The sequence below is a fragment of the Ranitomeya variabilis genome, chromosome 1, assembly GCF_051348905.1.
Source record: "Ranitomeya variabilis isolate aRanVar5 chromosome 1, aRanVar5.hap1, whole genome shotgun sequence".
NCBI lineage: Eukaryota > Metazoa > Chordata > Amphibia > Anura > Dendrobatidae > Ranitomeya > Ranitomeya variabilis.
In genome coordinates this window covers 26,438,562-26,459,705 of record NC_135232.1, presented here as the reverse complement: position 1 = coordinate 26,459,705, position 21,144 = coordinate 26,438,562, and positions in this window count along the sequence as shown.

Sequence of the window (21,144 nt, the reverse complement as noted above, 5' to 3'; positions counted from 1 at the left end):
GCAGACGTGCGGGGATGAGGAGGCGCAGTGAGCGGGGTCCCTTTCCCCGGTGAGGTGATGCAGCAGCCCGGTAAGCAGCAGAGCCGGGTGAATCCTGTTGTTAGCGGTGGTGGCGGCCATCTTCCGGAGGCCGCGCGTGCGCAGATGGAGCGCTCTGCTTCCCGGGGCTTCAGGAAAATGGCCGCGGGATGCCGCGCGTGCGCAGATGGGGATCGCGGCGGCCATTTTCCTGAAGTTCGTGGCTTCAGGAAAATGGCCGCCGCGATCTCCATCTGCGCACGCGCGGCATCCCGTGGCCATTTTCCTGAAGCCCCGGGAAGCAGAGCGCTTCATCTGCGCACCCGCGGCCTCGGGAAGATGGCCACCACCACCGCTAACAACAGTATTCACCCGGCTCTGCTGCTTACCGGGCTGCTGCATCACCTCACCGGGGAAAGGGACCCCTCTGACGCCATACCTCTCACTGTGCCTCCTCATCCCAGCACCTCCTCATCCCAGGACCTCCTCATCCCAGGACCTCCTCATCCCAGCACCTCCTCATCCCAGCACCTCCTCATCCCAGCACCTCTGCCGGTAACCACTGCTGCAACCCTCCCATGGACACCAGGCCGTGGCGTTGCCCACCTAAGCAGGAAGGGACGCTGCTCAGGTGCATGCCGTACCGCATCACCCCACCTCTGCCGACACCATGCCTCCTGTGACCCTGCTCTGCCACCGCCAGCCCTCAGGTAAGATACTGTAAATTTGGACAATAAGACAGACCCCCATCTTATAAAAAATATTTTTTTCTGCAATTTTCACCCCAAATTTGGGGTGCGCCTTATGGTCCGGTGCGTCTTATAGTCCGAAAAATACAGTAATTTTTTTTAAACTTTCACAAGGGTAACAGGAGAAAATGGACCATACATTTTGTTGTGCAATTTCTCCTGAGCATGCCGATACACCATATGTGGGGGAAATCTACTGTTTGGGTGCATGGCAGGGCTCAGAAGGGAATGAGCACGTTTCACTTTTTGAATGTAAAATTTGCTGGTATAATTAGCAGTCCCATGTCATGTTTGGAGAGCCCTTGATGTGCCTAAACAGTGGAAACCCCCAACAAGTGACACCATTTTGAAAACTAGACCCCCCCAAGGAACTTATCTAGATGCGTATTGAGCACATTGAACCCACAGATGCTTCACGGAATTTTATAACGTACAGCCGTGAAAATGAAAAATCACATTTTTCCCAGATAAATCTTTTATAGCTCCAAATTTTGCATTTTCAAAAGGGTAACAAGAGAAATTGCTCCATACAATTTGTTGGGAATTTCTACTGAGTACGCCGATACCCCATATGTGGGGGAAAACCACTGTTTGGGAGCATGGCAGGGCTCGGAAGGGAAGGAGCACCATTTGACTTTTTGAGTTAAAAATTTAATGGAATAATTAGCGGCGGCTATGTTGCGTTTGGTGAGCCCCTGATGTGCCTAAACAGTGGAAACCCCCCACAAATGACACCATTTTGGAAACTAGACTCCATATGGAACGCATCTAGATGTCTGGTGAGCATCTTGAACCCACAGGTGCTTCACTGAAGTTTATAAATTTAAGCCGTGAAAATGAAAAAAATTCATATTTTTCCCACAAAAATATTTTTTAGCTACAAATTTTGTATTTCCACAAGGGAAAAAGGAGAAAATGGACCCCAAAGTTTGTTGTGCAATTTCTCCTGAGTTCATCAATACCCCATATGTGGTCGAAAATCACTTTTGAGGCACAGAGCAAAGCTCAGAAGGGGAGTAGCGCCATATTACAGTGCAGATTTTGCTGCACTTGGTTGAGGGTGCCATGTTACATTGGCAGAGCCCCTGAGGTTCCAGAACAGCAGGAGCCCCCATAAGGGACCACATTTTAGCAATTAAACCTCTCAATGAATTCATCTAGTGGTGCAATGATTATATTGACACCACAGGTGTGTCACAGACTTTTATACCATTGGGCAGTGAAGAAAAAATAATTTACATTTTTAACACCAAGATTGTGTGTTACCCTCAAGTTTTACATTTTCACACTGGGAAATGGGTAAAAAAAAGCACCAGAATTTGTCCCACAGATTTTCCTAGACTAGTTTGAGGATTCCATATAAAGAGCCTCTAAGTGCTAAAAAAGCAGAATCCCCCCTCAGGTGACCCCATTTTGGAAACTATAACCCTTTGGGAATTTAGAGATGTAGTGACAATTTTGACTCCATGGGTGTTTTCCAGAAACAAGCAGCAGTGGATGTTGCTGAGTGAAAATTGCAAACAGCCGTTGTAGTGACCAGTACGCTGTAGTGACCAGTATGTTGCAGTCACCAGTACATTATGTCCAGCTCATGCTTCTGAAGACATGCACCTGTAAATTAGGCGGGCTCTCATCACTACAGAAATACCAAACATGTGGGCGCTAAATGTGGTTTAGGCACACTGTGGGGCTCAGAAGGGAGGGAGTATTTGGATTTGGGAGTGCAGAATTTGCTGAAATTCTTTTGGGTGGGTGAGGAGCCATTTCACTTTTCCAGAACGTTTGTGCTACCAGTAATGTGGAAGCCCCCTATATTTCCGCTAACAGATGACAGACCTGAGTGGGGACTTGCTTTTTTTGTGGATTGAGTAGAAGCTTTTATTAGGAACATTTTACATAATGCTTGCGATCATATTTATCCTGCGCTCTACGCTGAGCACTTACTTTGGGGTTTCCATCTAAATCTCTGAGTGACGTGACAGATGATACCCCCGATGGATCCATTCACTATAATGAGGCAGCAGATTAACTCTGGACTCCGACTGGCTTCTGTTCAGTGGTGTCCTTTTCAGAAGTCCTTTAGGTTGTTGTTAGCCATAACAGACCGACCTTTAAAAATGCAACAATTCACTTGGTGGTAATAAGTATCTCACAATAGAAGGAATCAAACTGCCCGTTATTGCTCACATGACGTTCACCACTGGTCCCAGAGAAATCAAAGACAGGAGCGTCGCCTGGTATAGATGCGGGAGCCTAGGAATAGATAAATTAAAACAAGCCATTGCATTTAAAAATCTTTTTAGCCCCATTAAAAAGCGCCTTTTTTCCAAATCTTTTTGATCTCCGTCCTCTTGATTGTTAGCAGCAACTTGGGAGCTTTATATTTTCCATAGGAAAGTCCAAGAAACGACAGACGGAGCAAATTTTATCAAAAATCCCTTTTTAGGGACCAAGAGGCCACAAACTCGTTGACTTCTTGGATGTTTCTTGACTTTTCTTATTTATCAGAAATGACTGTTTGAATCTTGACCTTCTGGGCGTCTGTAATATACGCTGAGGTCACTGTAGTAATTCCTTTCGCAACTAATGTACAGAACGGAGAAAAACACAACGTGGTGAAAGGAATTGTCACATGTTGCATTGATTTTTGCTAAATTTCCCCAGAAAGTCATTGTCTCGGGAGTGCGTAGACACAGCAAACTAATCAACATTGTCATAGGGAAAGTCGTCCCACAACAGCCCAATTTCATCTCAAGTGTCTGCCCACAGTAAGCTCCAGCTACTTTGACCTTTCTGGAAATATTTCAAGATTTCTTCCTTAATCATTCATCCCTCTAAGAGTAGTACTCAACTTAGAATCCGGTGGTCGTCTCATAGGGAAACCTTGATTGCCACTAATCTGGTTTGGGAGTTAATGACCAACTTTTTGCAGGGTGAAGTTGCCATCATTGCTCCTTTCTATTGCAGTGGAGGATAAGTCCATCAATGGTGCACACGAGCAGCTCCTTGATGGTAGCTCTCCACTCTGGTCCATACAGAGGTGTTTTGATAGGAGTAAAATATTAAGGATAACTCTTTTCTATTTCTATTATTCGACACAAGCCAACCAACTTGAAGCATTTCTACCAAGTTTGCAAGTTATGACCTCTTCATTGGGGGTCCAAGCAATGGAACCCCGACTGATCCTTAGAGTGGTGTCCTACAGAGTTTTGTCCCTTACTTATGGAAAAGGGTAAATGTATTTCCACAGCATACAAATGCATTTTATACAATTGCCTTTTTGGGGAAACATTTTTTGGAAGACCCTTTCTGGGTTCGAGTATGACAGCGGAGTTCAATTAAGACATAGGAGGGAAAGTTCGCTCTCAGGAATTCAAGGGGATGCAAAGAGCTCTGATGTTAACCTCATCCAGGATGTGTTAGGGCCCCGATTGAAAGCGAGACCTTGTACCTCAACGACTCTGGACAAATATGGCACAGACACCCCAAAATCTTTCCAGAAAAATGTCGGCTGGTCAAGCCCCAAAACGGGGACAATGCGTTATTACTAGCCATTTTTTATAATGGTATGTCCAGCAATCTCACATACTGTAGATCTGATGACTTTCTGGAGATGTTTCTCGCTTCCTCTTCTTCTGGATTTCTTTTTATGCTGCCGTCATTTTTGCAGTCTTTCTCACCGTGACTCATATTCTGTGGAATGAACAAGTGCTTCTGATTTTTTTTCTATATTTTTGATTAATTTTGGATGATTTCTATTATACAGTGTGTCAGTATAAAGTGATATTATGTCATGTGATCCTGAATCAGGGGCCGTGTGAGACTGGTGCTCCCCGGTTGTTGCGGCTCCGACAATTATGCCTGTATCTGTGCTGCGAGGATGATCTTTAGGGGTGGAATAGATTTTGCCAGGAGGAATGTGTGCAGAGGGTTCATGCTGTGATGAGATTAAGAACATTGTAGGGGTCAGTGAATAGGCGGATTATAATGAGGGCAATGTGGGCTACCGCGTGGGGTCTCATGGGGGGGCACATGTGCAGATTGCCCACACTATAATTTTTTCTGTGCAACTATCAGTGGCACGCATCAGGCAGGGAGCTTTCCTGGAGTTTCGCTGCTGGCAACACAGAATAGCAGCGCAGCTCAAGGGTGCAATGATGTCACCACGACAGTGCAAGCATGTATCTGCCGTTCACAAGAAGAAATAGATCCCCAAAGACCAGAGCAGAACACCGGGAGCATAAGGGTAAGGTGAGTATGTGATTTTTGTTTTAATATGTGTACGGAATGTGTGCCTGTATATAGGGGGCTACGTGGGGGGCTCATACTGTATATAGGAGGCTATGTGGGCCTCATAATGTATATAGGAGGCTATGTGGGGGCTCATACTGTATATAGGGGCTATGTGGGGTCTCATACTGTATATAGGAGTCTATGTGGGGCTCATAATGTATATTGGAGTCTATGTGAGGGCTCATAATGTATATAGGAGGCTACGTGGGGGCTCATACTGTATATAGGAGGCTATGTGGGGGCTCACACTATATTGGAGGCTATGTGGGTGCTCATATTGTATATAGGGAGCTATGTGGGGGCTTGTCAGGAAATAGGAAAGTTCTGATTACTTCACTTACACATACAGAGCTTTCAGCTGCAGTTTCCTCTGCCCGCCAACACAAGGCTGGAATTCTGAGCCACTCTTTCTCCCTCTGCCTGTGTGCGTAATCCTAAACCCCTCATTTCCCCCTCCCTCAAGTATTTATATGGCTCTGTGCTGCACAGACAAGTCTCCCTACCCTCCTCATTCCTTCCTCCCACCTGATACTGGCTAAAACTGGTACCGAAAGCATGGGATTCTATTGTTCATTTAAGGTTGTGTATATTGGCACAGATCCGGGCTAGAGATATAAGGATTATATATTCCGGATGACCATCGAGAGATCTATAACCCCCTGAAATTGCTAGGGGCTAAACCCAACGAGTGCAAAGAGCGGGTTTCTCCGTAAGCGGGTTACGTAACTATGCCATGTTTACACTTAAAAGAATCGCCCCAACGTGGTGCACCTCCTGATCATTGTGTCTTTCATATACGAGGTTTGTACAGTGAGCTAGGCATAAAAATGGGTGCCATAACTGTAAGAAAAGGGGAGGATTCAACCTCTAAGTGAGATCACCACAGGGGGAGTGCTTTGGTTTTAGGCTGCGAAATAAGTGAGTGAAGCAGCAGTCTTCTGGTGTCTTTGTCCGGGGTCTAGCTGCTATACAGATGTGTGATGCATCTTGATGTGTCTCCTCCTCCACAGCACACGGTCAGCCATGAGATAAGATGACATAACAAAATGTAAGTGTTTTTTCAACTTTAAACCCATTTTATTTGTAATTGTACTGTACATACCATATTTGTCTTCTTTATAATATCTTTTTATACTTCTGTAAACACTGCCTACCTTTTTTGGAGTAAAATATAAAATTACTAGCTTTGTCTCTCCTTCTTGCTCTATAACGAACTGTCACGTCCTCTGAAGTGAATTACGCTACTAATCTGGGTTGGCTCCGGACCCGTTAATAATTAGGAAATTGGAGCTGGTGGCAGCGAATTTGTCCTGTGCATTTGGGAGCCTTTGTAGCGAACGGTGGCGTTGATAATTATTGTTCCCACCTGAGTGGGAGTAGTTATATCACCCTTGCTGCAGTGTGCCCATTAGCCAGTACAAAGTCGGGCAGCCTTTCTGGTGACTAATTATCCTAGGTGCAGTACCATGTCTGACCTGAGGGTAAAAGGGGTGCCAGAGAGCTGCAAGTTCCAACAAGGAACTGGGAAGTGGGATATAGATAAATCCCCTTCAGAAAGAACCAGGGGCAACCAAACAACCCCGGTTCATGACAGGGCTCATACTGAATATAGGAGGCTATGTGGGGGCTCATACTTTATATAGGAGGCTATGTGAGGGTCCATACTGTATATATGCAGCTACAGTTGTGCTCAAAAGTTTACATACCTTGGCAGAATTTTTGCTTTCTTTGCCTTTTTTCAGATAATATGAATGATAACACCAAAACTTTTCTTCCACTCATGGTTAGTGGTTGGGTGAAGCCATTTTTTGTCAAACTACTGTGTTTTCTCTTTTTAAATCATAATGACAACCCAAAACATCCAATTGACCCTGATCAAAAGTTGACATACCCTGGTGATATTGGCCTGATAACTTGCGCAGAAGTTGGCACAAATGGGTTTGAATGGCTACTAAAGGTAACATCCTCACCTGTGACCTGTTTGCTTGTAATCAGTGTGTGCATAAAAGCTGAGTGAGTTTCTGGGATCCAGACAGACTCTTGCATCTTTCATCCAGCCACTGATATTTCTGGATTGTCATGGGGAAAGCAAAAGAATTGTCAATGATCTACATTAAAAGGTAGTTAAACTGTGTAAAACAGGAAAGGGATACAAAAAGATATCCAAGGATTTGATAATGCCAGTCAGCAGCGTTCAAACTGTGATTAACAAATGGAAAATCAGGGGCTCTGTAAAAACAAAACGATGGTCAGGTAGACCAACAAAAATGTTGTGGTGCAAAGAAAACCCACAAATAAGATCAGCTGAAATACAGGACTCTCTAAGAACTAGCGGTGTGGCTGTTACAGGATGCACAATAATGAGGCACTTGAAGAAAAATTGGCTGCATGGTCGAGTCGCCAGAAGAAAGCCATTACTGCGTAAATGCCACAAAGTATCTCACCTACAATACACAAAACAGCACAGAGACAAACCTCAAAACTTCTGTAACAAGGTAATTTGGAGTGGTGAGACCAAAATTTAACTTGTTTGCCGTTCGAACATGACAACGATCCAAAACACAAGGCCAAGTCAACCTGTAATTGGCTACAGCAGAACAAAGTTAAGGTTCTGGAGTGGCCATTTCAGTCTTCTGACCTCAATATCATTGAGCCACTCTGGGGAGATCTCAAGCACGCAGTTCATAAAGAACCTCATCCACAACTACCACAAAAGACTTCAAGCTGTCATTGATGTTAGAGGGGGCAATACATGGTATAAAGAAAAGGAATCAACATAGAAAAGGGCAGCATTGTCTAGCTTTCCGGTCTGGGGGATGTGCCCATGCCTTCCGGCTGGCGTTGGAGTGGGCAGCGTTGTCTGGCCCTCGACTCGGGGGGACGCGGCCATGCCTTTTGGCCGGCATGGCTTGTTGGGGGGCACCTGGGATACTCTTTACAGGCATTTCCTATTCGGTATGTTATATGTTATGGTTCTCAATGGCAAGAGAACATAGCCCAGCAAACATAAGAACTAGCTCTTGGAAGGATGGAAACTAAACTGACCATGAACTAAACCTGCCGCACAACTAACAGTAGCCGGGTAGCGTAGCCTGCGTTTTATCCCTAGACGCCCAGCGCCGGCCGGAGGACTAACTAATCCTGGCAGAGGAAAATATAGTCCTGGCTCACCTCTAGAGAAATTTCCCCGAAAGGCAGACAGAGGCCCCCACAAATATTGGCGGTGATTTAGATGAAATGACAAACGTAGTATGAAAATAGGTTTAGCAAAATTGAGGTCCGCTTACTAGATAGCAGGAAGACAGAAAGGGCACTTTCATGGTCAGCTGAAAACCCTACCAAAATACCATCCTGAAATTACTTTAAGACTCTAGTATTAACTCATAACATCAGAGTGGCAATTTCAGATCACAAGAGCTTTCCAGACACAGAAACGAAACTACAGCTGTGAACTGGAACAAAATGCAAAAACAAACAAGGACAAAAGTCCAACTTAGCTGGGAGTTGTCTAGCAGCAGGAACATGCACAGAAAGGCTTCTGATTACAATGTTGACCGGCATGGAAGTGACAGAGGAGCAAGGCTAAATAGCGACTCCCACATTCTGATGGAAACAGGTGAACAGAGAGGATGATGCACACCAGTTCAATTCCACCAGTGGCCACCGGGGGAGCCCAAAATCCAATTTCACAACAGTACCCCCCCCTCAAGGAGGGGGCACCGAACCCTCACCAGAACCACCAGGGCGATCAGGATGAGCCCTATGAAAGGCACGGACCAAATCGGAGGCATGAACATCAGAGGCAGTCACCCAAGAATTATCCTCCTGACCGTAACCCTTCCATTTGACCAGATACTGGAGTTTCCGTCTGGAAACACGGGAGTCCAAGATTTTTTCCACAACGTACTCCAACTCGCCCTCAACCAACACCGGAGCAGGAGGCTCAACGGAAGGCACAACCGGTACCTCATACCTGCGCAATAATGACCGATGAAAAACATTATGAATAGAAAAAGATGCAGGGAGGTCCAAACGGAAGGACACAGGGTTAAGAATCTCCAATATCTTGTACGGGCCGATGAACCGAGGCTTAAACTTGGGAGAAGAAACCCTCATAGGGACAAAACGAGAAGACAACCACACCAAGTCCCCAACACAAAGCCGAGGACCAACCCGACGCCGGCGGTTGGCAAAAAGCTGAGTCTTCTCCTGGGACAACTTCAAATTGTCCACTACCTGCCCCCAAATCTGATGCAACCTCTCCACCACAGCATCCACTCCAGGACAATCCGAAGATTCCACCTGACCAGAAGAAAATCGAGGATGAAACCCCGAATTACAGAAAAAGGGAGACACCAAGGTGGCAGAGCTGGCCCGATTATTGAGGGCAAACTCCACCAAAGGCAAAAAAGCAACCCAATCATCCTGATCTGCAGACACAAAACACCTCAAATATGTCTCCAAGGTCTGATTCGTCCGCTCGGTCTGGCCATTAGTCTGAGGATGGAAAGCAGACGAGAAAGACAAATCTATGCCCATCCTAGCACAGAATGCTCGCCAAAATCTAGACACGAATTGGGTACCTCTGTCAGAAACGATATTCTCCGGAATACCATGCAAACGGACCACATTTTGAAAAAACAGAGGAACCAACTCGGAAGAAGAAGGCAACTTAGGCAGGGGAACCAAATGGACCATCTTAGAGAAACGATCACACACAACCCAGATGACAGACATCTTCTGAGAAACAGGAAGATCCGAAATAAAATCCATCGAGATGTGCATCCAGGGCCTCTTCGGGATAGGCAAGGGCAACAACAATCCACTAGCCCGAGAACAACAAGGCTTGGCCCGAGCACAAACGTCACAAGACTGCACGAAGCCTCGCACATCTCGAGACAGGGAAGGCCACCAGAAGGACCTTGCCACCAAATCCCTGGTACCAAAGATTCCAGGATGACCTGCCAACGCAGAAGAATGAACCTCAGAAATGACTTTACTGGTCCAATCATCAGGAACAAACAGTCTACCAGGTGGGCAACGATCAGGTCTATCCGCCTGAAACTCCTGCAAGGCCCGCCGCAGGTCTGGAGAAACGGCAGACAATATCACTCCATCCTTAAGGATACCTGTAGGTTCAGAATTACCAGGGGAGTCAGGCTCAAAACTCCTAGAAAGGGCATCCGCCTTAACATTCTTAGAACCCGGCAGGTAGGACACCACAAAATTAAACCGAAAAACAACGACCAGCGCGCCTGTCTAGGATTCAGGCGTCTGGCGGACTCAAGATAAATTAGATTTTTGTGGTCAGTCAATACCACCACCTGATGTCTAGCCCCCTCAAGCCAATGACGCCACTCCTCAAAAGCCCACTTCATGGCCAAAAGCTCCCGATTCCCAACATCATAATTCCGCTCGGCGGGCGAAAATTTACGCGAGAAAAAAGCACAAGGTTTCATCACGGAGCAATCGGAACTTCTCTGCGACAAAACCGCCCCAGCTCCGATTTCAGAAGCGTCGACCTCAACCTGAAAAGGAAGAGCAACATCAGGCTGACGCAACACAGGGGCGGAAGAAAAGCGGTGCTTAAGCTCCCGAAAGGCTTCCACAGCAGCAGGGGACCAATCAGCAACATCAGCACCCTTCTTAGTCAAATCAGTCAATGGTTTAACAACATCAGAAAAACCAGCAATAAATCGACGATAAAAGTTAGCAAAGCCCAAAAATTTCTGGACTCTTAAGAGAAGAGGGTTGCGTCCAATCACAAATAGCCTGAACCTTGACAGGATCCATCTCGATGGAAGAGGGGGAAAAAATATATCCCAAAAAGGAAATCTTTTGAACCCCAAAAACGCACTTAGAACCCTTCACACACAAGGAATTAGACCGCAAAACCTGAAAAACCCTCCTGACCTGCTGGACATGAGAGTCCCAGTCATCCGAAAAAATCAAAATATCATCCAGATACACAATCATAAATTTATCCAAATAATCACGGAAAATGTCATGCATAAAGGACTGAAAGACTGAAGGGGCATTTGAAAGACCAAAAGGCATCACCAAATACTCAAAGTGGCCCTCGGGCGTATTAAATGCGGTTTTCCACTCATCCCCCTGCTTAATTCGCACCAAATTATACGCCCCACGGAGATCTATCTTAGAGAACCACTTGGCCCCCTTTATGCGAGCAAACAAATCAGTCAGCAGTGGCAACGGATATTGATATTTAACCGTGATTTTATTCAAAAGCCGATAATCAATGCACGGCCTCAAAGAGCCATCTTTCTTAGCCACAAAGAAAAAACCGGCTCCTAAGGGAGATGACGAAGGACGAATATGTCCCTTTTCCAAGGACTCCTTTATATATTCTCGCATAGCAGCATGTTCAGGCACAGACAGATTAAATAAACGACCCTTAGGGTATTTACTACCCGGAATCAAATCTATGGCACAATCGCACTCCCGGTGCGGAGGTAATGAACCAAGCTTAGGTTCTTCAAAAACGTCACGATATTCAGTCAAGAATTCAGGAATCTCAGAGGGAATAGATGATGAAATGGAAACCACAGGTACGTCCCCATGCGTCCCCTTACATCCCCAGCTTAACACAGACATAGCTTTCCAGTCAAGGACTGGGTTATGAGATTGCAGCCATGGCAATCCAAGCACCAACACATCATGTAGGTTATACAGCACAAGAAAGCGAATAATCTCCTGGTGATCCGGATTAATCCGCATAGTTACTTGTGTCCAGTATTGTGGTTTATTGATAGCCAATGGGGTGGAGTCAATCCCCTTCAGGGGTATAGGAGTTTCAAGAGGCTCCAAATCATACCCACAGCGTTTGGCAAAGGACCAATCCATAAGACTCAAAGCGGCGCCAGAGTCGACATAGGCATCCGCGGTAATAGATGATAAAGAACAAATCAGGGTCACAGATAGAATAAACTTAGACTGTAAAGTGCCAATTGAAACAGACTTATCAAGCTTCTTAGTACGCTTAGAGCATGCTGATATAACATGAGTTGAATCACCGCAATAGAAGCACAACCCATTTTTTCGTCTAAAATTCTGCCGTTCACTTCTGGACAGAATTCTATCACATTGCATATTCTCTGGCGTCTTCTCAGTAGACACCGCCAAATGGTGCACAGGTTTGCGCTCCCGCAGACGCCTATCGATCTGGATAGCCATTGTCATGGACTCATTCAGACCCGCAGGCACAGGGAACCCCACCATAACATCCTTAATGGCATCAGAGAGACCCTCTCTGAAATTCGCCGCCAGGGCGCACTCATTCCACTGAGTAAGCACAGCCCATTTACGGAATTTCTGGCAGTATATTTCAGCTTCGTCTTGCCCCTGAGATAGGGACATCAAGGCCTTTTCCGCCTGAAGTTCTAACTGAGGTTCCTCATAAAGCAACCCCAAGGCCAGAAAAAACGCATCCACATTGAGCAACGCAGGATCCCCTGGAGCCAATGCAAAAGCCCAATCCTGAGGGTCGCCCCGGAGCAAGGAAATCACAATCCTGACCTGCTGAGCAGGATCTCCAGCAGAGCGAGATTTCAGGGACAAAAACAACTTGCAATTATTTTTGAAATTTTGAAAGCAAGATCTATTCCCCGAGAAAAATTCAGGCAAAGGAATTCTAGGTTCAGATATAGGAACATGAACAACAAAATCTTGTAAATTTTGAACTTTCGTGGTGAGATTATTCAAACCTGCAGCTAAACTCTGAATATCCATTTTAAACAGGTGAACACAGAGCCATTCCAGGATTAGAAGGAGAGAGAGAGAGAAAGGCTGCAATATAGGCAGACTTGCAAGAGATTCAATTACAAGCACACTCAGAACTGGAGAAAAAAAAAAAAAATAAAAAATCTTCAGCAGACTTCTCTTTTCTCTCCTTTCTCTGTCAATTAATTTAACCCTTTGTGGCCGGTCAAACTGTTATGGTTCTCAATGGCAAGAGAACATAGCCCAGCAAACATAAGAACTAGCTCTTGGAAGGATGGAAACTAAACTGACCATGAACTAAACCTGCCGCACAACTAACAGTAGCCGGGTAGCGTAGCCTGCGTTTTATCCCTAGACGCCCAGCGCCGGCCGGAGGACTAACTAATCCTGGCAGAGGAAAATATAGTCCTGGCTCACCTCTAGAGAAATTTCCCCGAAAGGCAGACAGAGGCCCCCACAAATATTGGCGGTGATTTAGATGAAATGACAAACGTAGTATGAAAATAGGTTTAGCAAAATTGAGGTCCGCTTACTAGATAGCAGGAAGACAGAAAGGGCACTTTCATAGTCAGCTGAAAACCCTACCAAAATACCATCCTGAAATTACTTTAAGACTCTAGTATTAACTCATAACATCAGAGTGGCAATTTCAGATCACAAGAGCTTTCCAGACACAGAAACGAAACTACAGCTGTGAACTGGAACAAAATGCAAAAACAAACAAGGACAAAAGTCCAACTTAGCTGGGAGTTGTCTAGCAGCAGGAACATGCACAGAAAGGCTTCTGATTACAATGTTGACCGGCATGGAAGTGACAGAGGAGCAAGGCTAAATAGCGACTCCCACATTCTGATGGAAACAGGTGAACAGAGAGGATGATGCACACCAGTTCAATTCCACCAGTGGCCACCGGGGGAGCCCAAAATCCAATTTCACAACAGTTATACTCCTCCTCTCATTATAGACAGCGTAGAATTGCTCCTATCAAGCACCAGAATCCCGACCTCCATGACTAACGGGCAGATCTCCAGACGAGCCGCCAGCTTCATGATGATATTCCAATAAGCCCCGTTACATCCTTTTTCCCTCTTTCAGATTTGTCATTTTCCTTTCTGGCCGTGATGTTTTCAGTGGAGGAGCCGTATAGGAGGAATTAACGTGATTACTCTTCAGCGCGGCGGCAGAGTTCAACTTATTCTGGGCTCTTTTTTGGTGAGGTATTAGGTAGGTCACCTTGGCCACACGCCCAGAATCAAACAGTGGGTGTCTTGTGAAATGTGAAACGACATCTGTGACTACAGTATATTCTCGCTTTCCTCCAGCCGATCCGTCAAGGACTTTACGGCTCTGAAATCATCTTCTTAAAATAGTCATATGGAAGTCATTAAAGGCTGGGGGACGTTGGGGAAGGCCTGACGATGGCGGCAGGAAAACATAAGAGGAGGCTCAAGAACAAATATCTAGATATAAATATACTGTAAATTTAGTTTTATAAACCACTGATATATGTAGAATAGGGAAACGGGGCTGAGGATACTCCATATATTATCCTCAGAGGAAGATCTCACCTTCTCATATCCCTCCTAGCAGCATTCAAAAAAGACAGAAAAACAATAAAATACTTTATCCCTGACTGCATAACATGTATGTAACAGCAGGGGGCGCCATAACATGTATGTAACAGCAGAGGGCGCCATAGCATATATGTAACAGCAGAAGGCGCCATAACATGTATGTAACTGCATTGGTTTTCATTCGCTGTAAGCCATAATCATCAACATTAACAGAAATAAACACGTGAAATAGATCACTCTGTGTGTAATGACTCTATATAATACATGAGTTTCACTTTTTGTATTGAAGAACTGAAATAAATTAACACTCTCATGATATTCTAATTTTATGAGAAGCACCAGTAAATAGGGCCAGGATGAGGTACTTACAGTATATACACAGCATAGTGCAGCCCCCCCACACAATATAATGCAGATCCCCCACACACACACAGTATAATGCAGCCCCCCACTCTGGCTGGGGGCCCCTGGAGGAACGGGGGCCCTAGGCAGCTGCCTGGTCTGCCCCTAACGCCAGCCCTGGGTCACATAACAGTTGGGAAAATATCACCCAACTATTAAACCCACTATGTATACAAAGAGTCCCTGCTGATGCCCCTTGGCATTTATTCCACTGTCAGTGATTGTCTTGTATAAGAAATTAGGTCCGAGTGTTATCAGTGTCATCAGTGTCCGAGAGCTGTCCGATTTTTTTATTCACTGACCCATAAACTTGCATTTGTGATTTGACACTCAGCTCCGCATCAGATATGTCTCCATGATTTTGTGTGGACCATATGGTCCCCCCAAAAAAATCAGACATGTTCTACAGTATGTGTAAAAAATGGACATGTGACTGAGCTCTTAGTGTTCTCACTATTATTATGCTTTGCTTATATAGCACTTGTGGTAGAATGCCTCACTCGGCTGCACTCGGAGTAGACACGGGAACACTGCAGCTTGAAGGATTATTAAATACGGCATAAACCAAGGGTTAAACACACAATAAACACGGCCCTCTGGGCAAAACAGCAAAACAAAACGGTAGCTCTAGGTACAGTCCCTCTAGAGCCCAGCTATTTAAGCCCAGACCATGTGACTCCTCACCCATGTGACTGATCCAGTAGCATAGCTACCAGGGGGGCAGAGGTAGCGGTCGCCCCGGGCCCCGCACACTGAGGGGGCCCACCCAGAGTTACGCAACTGTAAGTGTATCGGTGTGCACAGCGCGCTGATACAGTTAAAATCTGCAGCAGAGCAGGGAGAATCGATCTCCCTGCACTGCCACCCGGCCGCTATGGGGGCCCTGAGCAGGGGGAATGGTGCCAGCAGTGGGCACCCCCTGCCCATCATCGCAAGTTCAACTCTATCAGATGGAAGCAGATACAGCTGACCGCATTGATGAGAGAAGGAGCGTTACACTCCCTCTCCCATCATCCCACAGTCTACATCTGATGTCCCTGACGCAGACACTGACAGCGGGCGCGATGGCGTCACTACTCTGCGCCCGCTGTCCGGAGATGTGTGGGATCTCGGAGCAGCGGAGGAATCAGGAAGAAAGGTGAGTATTATATTTATTTTTTATGGAGGTCCATTATATTAGAGTTTGCCTATAGGGGGGTTGCATTATATTAGAGTCTGTCTAGGGGGGCTGCATTATATTAGAGTCTGTCTATGGGGGGCTGTGTTATATTAGGGTCTGCCTATGGGAGGCTGTATTATATTAGAGTCTGCCTATGGGGGCTGCATTATATTAGAGTCTGCCTATGGGAGGCTGTATTAGGGGGCTGCATTATATTAGAGTCTGCCTATGGGGGGCTGCATTACACTATAGAATCTGCCTATGGGGGGCTACATTATACTATAGAGTCTGACTATGGGGGGCTGCATTATATTAGTCTGCCTAAGGGGGGCTGCGTTATATTAGAGTCTGCCTATGGGGGGCTGCATTATACTAGAGTCTGCCTATGAGGAGTGCAGTATACCATATACTATATATCTACCGATGGATAGTGCATTATACAATTTGGAGGCCTATGGGGAGTGCATTATACTATATTGAGGACTATCTGGTACATTATACTATATGGAGGCTAAGTAGGGGGCCATCATACAGTGTGGAGCAATCAATCACTAATAGGTCAGTATATATACAATGAGGGGGCATTATACTGTGTATAAGAGAGCATCATACTGAGTATAGGGGAGCTGTACAGGGGGGGAGACTCGGGACATTATTCAATGTAAAGTGGGCACTTATTGTTATAGGGGAACTCAGGTTACTGTGACTGTCAAAGGGGCACACAGGGGGCATTATTACTTTCTAGGTGTCAAAATATGGGCACTGTTTTCTAGGGCACTTGCACCTGGCATTACTATATTATAGAGGGGTGCTTTAGAATTTAGCGGGCACAGAGAATCACACAGCAGGTGCAGTAATAGGGACACACACAGCAGCAGCGGCTCAGTATTGGGGTATCAGGGGCAATAATAGGGACATGCAGCGCCCCAGAGTCCTGGTCGTTGCAGTAGTGTCGCTCTGCCGCTAAGGGGAGTGATGTTACGTCTGATGGCACGAAAGGAGTTCACCTGACCAGGTATCACAGTCACACACTATACTTCACACTCCGGCCACCAGGGGGAGCAAAAGGTTCTATGTATTAGGCCACTCCTCACACTCTGGTAAAACTGGGGGCTGGATAGGAAGTTAGAGAGAAGCTGACTGGGTTTTGCCCAGGTAACATCCAGTGAGAGAGGGAGTTCCTGGGAAGATTCAGGGGGGTCCCTGTCAGGGGTGGGGGCCTAGCGAAAAGGACAGATCGTTACGGAGCCGCGCCTGCACCTCATTGCGGCGGCATCTTAAGAAAGGACACGAAGCGAAGTATATTGTGGAGAAGTAAGAAACGAGATCACAGCACAAAGGAGATAACCAGTAGGAGTCGTGCCCCGAGATCGGCAACATCCTACTGAGGCGCGTAGCCGGTGACCGGAACGCCGAGGAAGTATGGGCTCCAAGCAATACTTCAAACAGCGGCAGGACAGTTAACTTTATGTTGGCTGTCTCACCTAAAACACCTAAGAAGACATAGGGGGCAACTGTGGGAGAGGGGCGTCTCTAGGGTCCCTATAAAATAACTCCAGGCCTACCCGTCATACGCAGTGGTGTATCCAGGGGGGGGCAGCCGGGGCATGTGCCCCAGGTGCAGCCGACAGGGGGGCGCCAGCAGGCCTCCTGATGATGCGGCGGCTGCATTCTGCCGCCCCCACACTGAGATAGTCCCGTTCTCTGAGCCAGCTGTCAAATTGACTGCCGGCTCAGAGAAAGTGCTGTGCGTTGAATCCCAGCGGCGTAATTACCCCACAGCAGAGCCCCTCCACCGCAGAGAGCCGCACACCACAGCTGTTATTGCCGCTGCTCTGTGCGCACAGGACCTGTGATGAGGTCACAGGAGGGGAGGAGTCAGGAGTCACATGATCAAGGGCCTTCGTGTAGTGCAGGACTCTGCTGGTTCTCATGGTGCTGGACGAGGGTAAGGTTTTGTGTGGGGTCAGGAGTGGTTTGTGTGGATGTAGCAGAGCCGTGTGTGTATGAGGTGTACAGAGCGGAAGCTGTGTGTGCAAGGTGTATGGAGCGGAGCTGGGTGTGTGCAAGGTGTATGGAGCGGAGCTGGGTGTGTGCAAGGTGTATGGAGCGGAGCTGGGTGTGTGCAAGGTGTATGGAGCGGAGCTGGGTGTGTGCAAGGTGTATGGAGCGGAGCCGTGTGTGTATGAGGTATACGGAGTGGAGCCGTGTGTATGAGGTGTACAGAGCGGAGCCGTATGTGTATGAGGTGTACGGAGTGGAGCCGTGTGTGTGCGAGGTGTACAGAGCAGAGCCGTGTGCGTACGAGGTGTACGGAGCGGAGTTGGGTGTGTACGAGGTGTTCAGAGCGGAGTCGTGTGTGTCTATGAGGTGTATGAAGCAGAGCCACATATGTACGGAGCAGAGCCGCATGTGTACGAGGTGTACGGAGCAGAGCCGCATGTGTACAAGCTGTACGGAGCTCAGCTGCGTGTGTAGGAGTAACTAGGTGCGGCCATTATACTGTACGCAATATGTGTGTGTGTGTTTGTGTGTGCATGCGTAGCGCTGCGGGTGAATGTGCAGAGACGTAAATGGTTTTGTGTGTGCACGGGGAGGAGAGGCGAGGGCAATGATGGGGCTGACAGGGAGAGTGCAATAATTGGGATGGAGGGGGATGAGGAAATGATGGATGTGGTGGAATGGGCAATGATGGAGGTGGAATGGAGTGAGGAGACAGTATGGCGGAGAAAAGTGAGTGGGCACAGAATAGAAACAGTAGTGGGGGTGTAGCATGGGGGGACAGTGTAAGGGCACAGCCAGGAGGGGACAGTATACCAAGGAGGGGGAGTGTGATGAGAGATTACAGTATAAATACTGGGCCCTATAGGGAGGACACAGTGTGAGAGGACAGTGTGAAGAGGGGGCCGGTATGGAAAGGAGAGGTCAGTGTGAAGAGCATGTACCATAAGTAGGACAGTGTGGGGGTCATATTTTGTGCAAACAATATAGTGAGGGGCAATTTTTTATTCAGGAGCATTATAATGACACTTGTATCTTTAAGGACATCATGTGGAGATTTTCTGCAAAAGAGCGGAGAAGATGGAAGTCTGCAGAGACGGCTGTGGATGAGAAAACTCATCATGGGGTCTGGACAAGATGAAGAAAAGGAGAACCACTCCAGAGACGACGTCATCTATCAGGTACCTGGATGTAAATGTTATTTGTGATACTGACTAAAGGCCCCGTCACACTTAGCGACGCTGCAGCATCGCTGATTAGTCGCTGTGTGGTCGCTGGGGAGCTGTCACACAGACCGCTCTCCAGCGACCAACGATGCCGAGGTCCCCGGGTAACCAGGGTAAACATCGGGTTGCTAAGCGCAGGGCCGCGCTTAGTAACCCGATGTTTACCCTGGTTACCAGTGTAAAATGTAAAAAAAACAAACAGTACATACTCACCTTCGCGTCCCCCGGCATCCGCTTCCTGTACTGACTGAGCGCCGGCCCTTAACAGCAGAGCGGTGACGTCACCGCTGTGCTGTGCTCAGTCAGTGCAGGAAGCAGACGGCAAGGGACCTGACGGACACCGGAATGTAAGTATGTACTGTTTGTTTTTTTTTACATTTACGCTGGTAACCAGGGTAAACATCGGGTTACTAAGCGCGGCCCTGCGCTTAGTAACCCGATGTTTACCCTGGTTACCAGTGAAGACATCGCTGAATCTGTGTCACACACACCGATTCAGCGATGTCAGCGGGACCTCAACGACCAAAAAAAGGTCCAGGCCATTCCGACACGACCAGCGATCTCACAGCAGGGGCCTGGTCGCTGGTACGTGTCAAACATAGCGAGATCGCTACTGAGGTCGCTGTTACGTCACAAAACTTGTGACTCAGCAGCGATCTCGCTAGTGACCTCGCTTAGTGTGACGGGGGCTTAACTCTCATGTTTTTATTTATGTTAGGAGCATTAAAGGGGATGTCCAGGTTTGTGATGAGTCTGCAGTTATTCTTTGTGACTGCAGACTTCTGACTTCTCACAGTACACCCTGCACGCTGTCAGGATTATCTCGTGCTGGGGATTTACATACATGCGGTCACGTGCTGACTAGACATGTGTGGCCTCACTCTATGAAAATGAACTGAGCGAGGCCGGTCACGTCTAGTTGGAATGTGGTCAGAAGTATACAAATCACATACTTGTGCTGACATGACTGTTCATCAGCAAGAGAGAATCCTAAAAGTGTGCAGTGCATGAGTTGTGAGAATTCAGAAGCTGCGATGTCAGGATTCAGCTCTGCAGGTTCCAGTAGTCGTCACATGGACACTTCACTCATATGTGATTTTCATACTCATGGTCCTGTGACAACGAGCTTCTCTTCTGCTTCTCTCAATTTTTCACTGAATATTGAGAGCATTAGGGAGAGGAGCTCGTGGGCACATGACTAAGTGTGCAAATCGCATATGTCCTGGGGGGGCGCCAAAATGTAATCTTGCCCCGGGTGCCAGAAACCCTAGATACGCCTCTGGTCATACGGGTGCGTCCTATCCACATCATCTGGGGGATGGAGAGAGAAAGAACATCAGAAACATACACGACAGTTGTGAGGACTATCCCGTGGTGCTCAGCAGGGAAGTACTACAACACCCAGGCGCTAGTAGGTAGGCACTGATTTCCACCTGCAAAGAGAACTCTGGATGTGCCTTCGGACCGGCCGGTCTCAGCCAGCCCTGTTAGCAGTGCTCTGGATTGCGGATGCCGAAGCCTTCAGTAAAGAGGTAAAGAGACTGCAACCCTGTGTCCTCGTTATTTACTGAGCCTTGCACCACGCACCATCATCACACCTTCCATTGGACGCCCCTTAGCAGGGTCACGGCAGCAGCGGCTCAGTATTGGGGTATCAGGTGCAGTAATAGGGACACATACGGCAGCAGCGGCTCAGTATTGGGGTATCAGGGGCAGTAATAGGGTCACATACGGCAGCAGCGGCTCAGTATTGGGGTATCAGGGGCAGTAATAGGGACACATACGGCAGCAGGGGCTCAGTATTGGGGTATCAGGTGCAGTAATAGGGACACATACGGCAGCAGCGGCTCAGTATTGGGGTATCAGGGGCAGTAATAGGGTCACATACGGCAGCAGCGGCTCAGTATTGGGGTATCAGGGGCAGTAATAGGGACATATACGGCAGCAGCGGCTCAGTATTGGGGTATCAGGTGCAGTAATAG